Below are 7,012 nucleotides of genomic sequence, written 5' to 3'. Positions count from 1 at the left end.
TTTATAAACCTATCTATAAATCTTATTAAATAAATACATGTGCACATATATTGTAACTATACTTATCTCTTATATATGGCCACGTCAATTCACTTGCTAAATGGAAAATGAGTAGCAATTAATGTTAGTGGGATGTATAATTATTAGTAATTAATTTAGTAAAAATCCACTTATTTTTCAAGAAAGCATTTTTCATAGAAAATATTTCCTTTGTACCAAACACACCCAAAGATTTAAAGTTTGGGGAATATTTTTGTTTCTCACTTTCTCACATATATACCAACATGTAAGCATTTTAAGTACTAATTGTTAGATTTAAAAAGTGTATTGTTAAATTCAAGATTTGTCTGGAGATCAATCCCTGAACTACCAAACACTGGCATACAAAAGTTCTATGCACATCATTTAGGGGGAGCAACTGACACAAGTCAACTACAAAATCTCATGAAATATTGTCATCACCAAAAAGTTTTTGGGAGATTGTTAGCGCAAGATTTTAATGATAATCAATTGTCCATGTTTGCAGGATAACTGATCATCAAAAAGGAAAGAATTACGGAAGCATCAAAACTAAATATGTACTGAAGTCAAGGGATCTAAATAAGGAGCCATATCTTTTAGTATCAAAACAGACAATAAAGGTATCAAAGTTTACGTGGAAATCTGGCCTAAATGAATCAAGCAAATTGTGGTGAAAAAGAGAAGATGTCAACAAGATTTGAGTATAACTATTAAAGGAAAAGAGATCAGGCAAAGAGCAAAAGAAGACATATGAATCAATCAAATGATACTGAAGATTAGCCTTCACTTTATTCTTGGAAAATAGAATTCTCAATTACCTCTTTCCAAGGATCAATTCTCTTGGGTTGCGATCTCTTCACAAAAGATTGTCTTGGGTTGCGATCTCTTCACAAAAGAAAATTCAAGTCTTGACCACTCTATAAAAGCACAAGTGCTGCCAAGAAAGAACTTGTACAACGAGTCTGAATCACCTAACATTCTCTACTCTACTTTTAACAAGCATTGTATTACTTAGTTCCTACTGTGTAAACAATAAAGAGAGGAGAGAAAAACATTGTTGATACGACTTTGTTTCAAAAAGAAAAAGAGAGAAAAAGTTCACAAAGTGTAGACATAGGAACTATGCTCAATCTTGTACTCACAACAAAGTTTACAAAGGCTAGAAGAGAACACCCTTGCAACCAAGGGTGCTCGCTGTAAGATCCATTCTGGATCCCAACCAATATAAAAACATCTGGTGTCAAGTTTATTTTCTCCACTTATATTCCTGATTATTTACCTCTGCTAACAATAGTTGACTGGTGAATCTTATAAATCAACTATTCTAAAATCGAAAAAGGAGAAATTCACCCCCCTCTTGCACTTTACAGAGATGGAAGCTTGTAAAGCTCTTCACTAAAATGGAAGCTCACTCGACACTCCTTCCAATCACTAGGTTGTAGCTAGCTATCATGCCCCTTCACTGCCAAGCAAAAGTGAATCACTAGATCATGAACCTGACACTATTTAACCTTTTTGTTATAATCTTTCTTTGAAACCATTACCATGTTAATGCTAATGAGATCCATCAGGTAATCTTCAGCAAATTCAGTGTTCAGCACAAAGTATTCCACTATCTATAAAATTATCAATTTAGACACTGGAATTCTCGCATCCTCCAGAAACATTCCCATATAAAGAAGACAAGACTTTTAACCAATCAACTAAGTTATCAAAACTCAACTATATAGTAGCCGACTATATTCTTCGCACTCACAATCAAGATAGTCAAATAAAGAATCTTTCACCTCATTCCACCAAGATTCTTTCATTTTCCTTTTTTTGATTATTTCAGCTACCTATACAACCACTAGAGGCAGTCCTTTGCATTTTTCTGCAACTGCTTGACTCACATCTTGTAGTTCAAGCGGGCAATCTTCCCTTTGAAACACTTTTTTCTGCAACAATTTGCAACTCTGTTTTGTGAGAAATGGAAGAGAATAAGGATCAGTATGGTACTTGAATTGCTCACCCACTTTCTCAAGTTGAGTTGTTACTACTATTCGGCTTCCATTTCCAATAACTGGAAAAGAAACCTTAAGTCATCCCATGCCATACAATCCCACATGTGTCATCCAAAACAGTAAGATATCTCTTTCTCATTAAGCTTTTAACAACTCGTCAACAAGGATATCATCCTAAGATTTACCTCCGTGGAAAGGATGATTCATTCGGATCGACATGAGGAAGCTTCTCACAGATATTGACTGTATCCGACAACCAATGGGTGTTTTTCCAACGAATCTCCCTTGTCCTATTGGAACCGGTAACTTGACTAAAAATCTCTTGTAATAACGTTCTCCGGTTCTATGTTTGGAAAATGACGCACCATGCTCGAACATCTAAATGAGAAACAATGTGTACACCTTTCTAGCCATTGTCATTTTCTCTTGTCCCTACATGCCTACAATTGGGACGACGTATAGATCATTTGTACCTCTAATAAGATACTAAATCATTTTTTCTGTGTCATTCCCAAAGCCCACTATCTCCTCATCAGTCACTGGATTGCTATGTCGAGTTGGCAGGTGTTTAAATGGTGCTACCACATAGCAAGGATTAAGAGCAACGTCTGCTGACCACATCTCAGTCACCTCCACATTAACTTGCTTGATTTCTTTTAAGATTGTAGGAAGTGAGCAAAATATATGTCAAAATACATTATACTGAGTTAGAATAGAGTCAATGGCAACTTCAACTTCATATGCCAAATTGATGATACGTCTCTGAAGATCGTGAAGAATTTCATGTTCATGGTGCACCTTGGTGACATCTCTAAAAATGGATGATAAAGATGACAGATCCTTCTCTAAAATGGATGTAAGAGCTGATAGCTCTTCCTCCAAATTCCCCAAAAGAGGTTTCATCAGGAAATCTAAACCAGATTTAGATTTCGACATCTCATTCAATTTCCGTCGTATAAGAGAATCCAAAAAGCACCATCCACCAACCGTGGTGAACTGAGATGGAGTGAATTTTATGGATTTATAATACGTCTCCACTTGTGCCTTCAGATCTAGAGATTTCTCCAATATCTGAATTGAGCAAAGACTTATTTTGCCAGTGTCATCTTTGTTTATAGAGCTAGGAAGAAGCTTTTGAATTACATATAGAACATCACCCACTATAGATCCAACCTTTTCCATGACCTCATTCCCAGAGTTACCGTTGATAACATGATTTGACACATCAGCAAAAAGGAAAACCAACAAGAACTCTATTGCTACATCAATATTTTGAGCAAAATTATTATTAGGAAAGTTCTCGAGCTTTTAGTTTCTGAGATACATCAGCAAATTGTGGAGATGATGAGAAAATCCTTTTGGTAATTTCTTGTCCTTGAAAGTTCTTGATTGAGTAAACTTGGAAGCCTTCAGTTCACTGAGAAAAATCTTCTTCATTTCCATCTCCACTAACACAATCAAGAATAATAGATAAGGAGGTTTATTAAAGATATCATACTCATATGTGTCAACCTCATCCTCATCTGTATCATCTACAAAATCAGTAACAAAATAAATTGATGCAGAAAGACAAAAATGTCCCACATTGTTAGCCATGGACTAAGTTTGAGTCTTCAAACGTTCAAGCTTCTCATCGTTGACATAACCATTTATCTCTATGGCATATAAGTATCTCAAAAATCTCATTTTTCTCTTGAACAATTTTCAGTTGCTTTGTAAATCTGTTTATTGAAATGTTTTCTTTAGGACGCAATCCATATATTCCCAGGACCATCATCAGTACATCATTTAGATTCTTTTCGAGACAATCCATATGTTTCACAGATCAAAATCGTTCAACTCATAATTGTAATTTAAATTGGATTTACCTTTAAATAATTCCAACAAATGTGAATATGGACTTTCTAGATTAAGGTTAGTTTCACATTCATCTGGAATCTTATCCAATACCTAGTGAAGCATTCTCACAACTCATTTTCATGTCTCTTAATTAGATCAAACTGAAAGCTACTCAGATCACCTCCACTCTTGACCCTCGTTAGGTGATCTAACATTTCCTCCATTTCATTTTGAGGCATTTTCTGTAAAACAATCCCTGCCAGTAGTTCACCAACATTTGGAATTAGGTTCATTAAGAGTAACATTTTTATTCATCTAGAGTTTGAAGCTATGTTAATGCTTGTGAAAGATTATACATCTTCTGTACCATTTCTTTTAACAAATAAATGGCGCATATATTTAGCCTTTTCATAGTCACTTAACTAATAGTTATTAGCCCAAAATATCATCTTTCTTATTGATTCTAATTTTCTGAGATTTATAACTATTAGTTGTTATCTCATAAAATTGCTTAACTTAACTATGTCTTTTGAGCGGACCATTTGAGAAATCAACTCTCTATGTATATGCAAAAAGTAATTCATGAAGAAGATGATTTACATTTACAGCTTAACAAGTGAAACCAACTTGTAATTTTGTCTTTTCGTATGCCTGCATAGTATCTTCAATTTTCTGATCCAATTATAAAAAGGAGCAAAAGAGATTATAATTAATATTGAAAGCAGGTTTCATCAAGAGAAAAAACAAACATCATGGGGTAAAAAAGAGAGTAGTAATTAGTTGCAAAATCTGAAGAAACAAATCTTAATTTCTTCTTTTATAAAAAAACTAATCAAAAAAGTAAAATTTTACCACAAGAGGTTGTATTGGTGGAGCAGTACATACTCCTCCCTTCTTAACCAGATATTGAAATAAGAAAAAAGTCTATGGAAATGAAATGGAAAAAGGTTTGAAGGAAGATCAAGTAGTTGGGCTAATAATTCTTACCCTCAACAAGATATGAAATGTACTAGCGACTTTCTTTAGGTGGTAGCTATAAAGTGGCTCAATAATATAGCTATATTGAGAGTCTTTTTCTTTAGGAAAATACATTATAAAATCCCCCTAAATTTTATCGCTAGTTTCATATTTGAATTATGTACCTTTTTGACATTTGCTTAGCATATAAAAGGATTTTACTTTTATATTTGAATGGCCTTTCGAGTGAAAAAACAAAAAAAAAAAAAAAGATTTCTCAAATACAAAAGTAACCTTATTCGCCTATTTTTTCAATAGTTCAACAATTGTTTAAACAATGAACTTTTTATTCAACGTACCTATTCATGTAATGTGTAGAACTCGATTCACTTGGCTCTTTCGCAATAAAAGATTTGACTCATAGAACTAGTGCAATAAAAAATAAAAAATTACCAATTTAAAAGAGAAAAATAGGATATATTGTGAAGGAGAGAACAAGAAGAAACATTTTTCATTAGAATTGTTAGAGTGTGTTAGAGTCCCACATTAATTGGAAAAGACATTGTTGCAAAAATATCGTGGATTAACTAGCACATAATCACAAACAAAGAAAATCGAAAAGAAGAATAATACAAGGATTTAATGAGGTTTGACTAGGCCTACTCCTCCCAGCAAAAGTAGAAAGAATTTTCCATTATGAAAGAAAGAGAACAAGTATTACAATGCTTCCAAGCCCTTGAGACTACATTGTGTATCCTGTACAATGACTTAGAATCCCAACTATATCTTATATATATAGATTTCAAAGACTCCCAAACCTACAAGGAAAATGCTTTCCCAATCCTATAAGCACAATATTTTTCTTTTCCAAATCTATTAAAACAAAGGGTGTCCCAAACTAATAGAAATTATAATATCCTAAAATATATAAGGGAAAAATTCAAGACATAATTAATAGGCATAATACATAGTGTGTCATTTAACTTAATCAATGACAATGAATGGGTCTGTCAATAATTCTAGTCTTCAATTATGAGAAAAGGAGAAAGCAGACAACTTCCCAATTCATACACTTTTCCTTTTGACACCTAGTCTTCTCGGTGGGTCCGGTCGGTATTTGATTAAATTATAATATAGAAAGATCTTGACATAAATACACATGCCAAGCTAGTAAAGAGAGCAAATATGTCATTTCTAAGACTAAGGGATCTATTTATTTAGAGTTAATGGTCACTCATTTAACCTTCAATTATTTGAAGCGTGTGGTTTTGGGCCTTCAAAATCACCAATCATTTATTTTATATTTTATCAAATAATTATTTTGTTAACTTCAAGGATCAAAACCGCACCGTTCAGATTAAACATGCATAGTGAAATAACACATGAAATAATTGGAATTATATGTAGTAATAGATGAACTAAAATTGTTATTCCCCTATTATTTAACTCTCACATAACAAATTTTGAAAACAAAATACAAGAAGACAGCAGTTGAAAACCAAACTAATAATGGATAAGTCAACAACAAAACAAAAGAAGTAAACTTTGTCAAATATAAGGTTTGCTTGGAGTGATCATGCGAGTAGACCTCCTAAAGCTAAAAGAAAAAAGCAGTTAATGGGATTGTGGATTGAAAGGGCAGACCTTATTAAATCCTGGAATGTTGCAGATCGATGGTCATGAGTTTCAAAGACTTGTGGTTGAATCCTGTAATGATTCATGCCCTATATATACCCAGACACTACAAAGATTGAGAATTTCAACGAAAACGTTGCAGCCTTATCTGTTGCACCCATGTCCGATTATCTTCCAAAAATGCACCACATGAAATCCAACACGGAAGAAACAGATAAAGAGTTGATCACATTCTTTCATTTAACATTCTTACAGACGACAACAAGAAACAAATCACAGTAAAAGACCATCTCATATATAAGAGGATGTATGCTCATTTTGGCTAACCGCACAACAGACTGTCTGTGCTTTTGCTGCAGTTGTCAAATTCAAACAAATCTTCGAGAGTTGGAGAGCTCAAGCAAGCATCAAATAGAAAAAAACTGAAAAGAATTCCATTGTTGACAGGCACATACTTGATTCACAGTTGCCTTATATCCATTCCCACCTCCTCTGCATTGAACATATTGTTTGAACATTATTAAATGAATGTCGATACTCAAAAACAAAACATATGA

General features: G+C 33.5%; 1 pseudogene; it reads right to left on the bottom strand.

The window, feature by feature from the left end:
* Positions 1 to 1,463: 1,463 nt before the first annotated feature.
* On the bottom strand, positions 1,464 to 4,102 carry LOC125821702 (putative late blight resistance protein homolog R1B-17; annotated as a pseudogene).
* Between the last annotated feature and the right edge of the window lie 2,910 nt (positions 4,103 to 7,012).

Source organism: Solanum verrucosum, unplaced genomic scaffold, assembly GCF_900185275.1.
Source record: "Solanum verrucosum unplaced genomic scaffold, falcon-dt-bn FXZP01000213.1, whole genome shotgun sequence".
Taxonomy (NCBI): Eukaryota; Viridiplantae; Streptophyta; class Magnoliopsida; order Solanales; family Solanaceae; genus Solanum; species Solanum verrucosum.
This window is presented reverse-complemented; position numbering and strand designations above follow the sequence as displayed.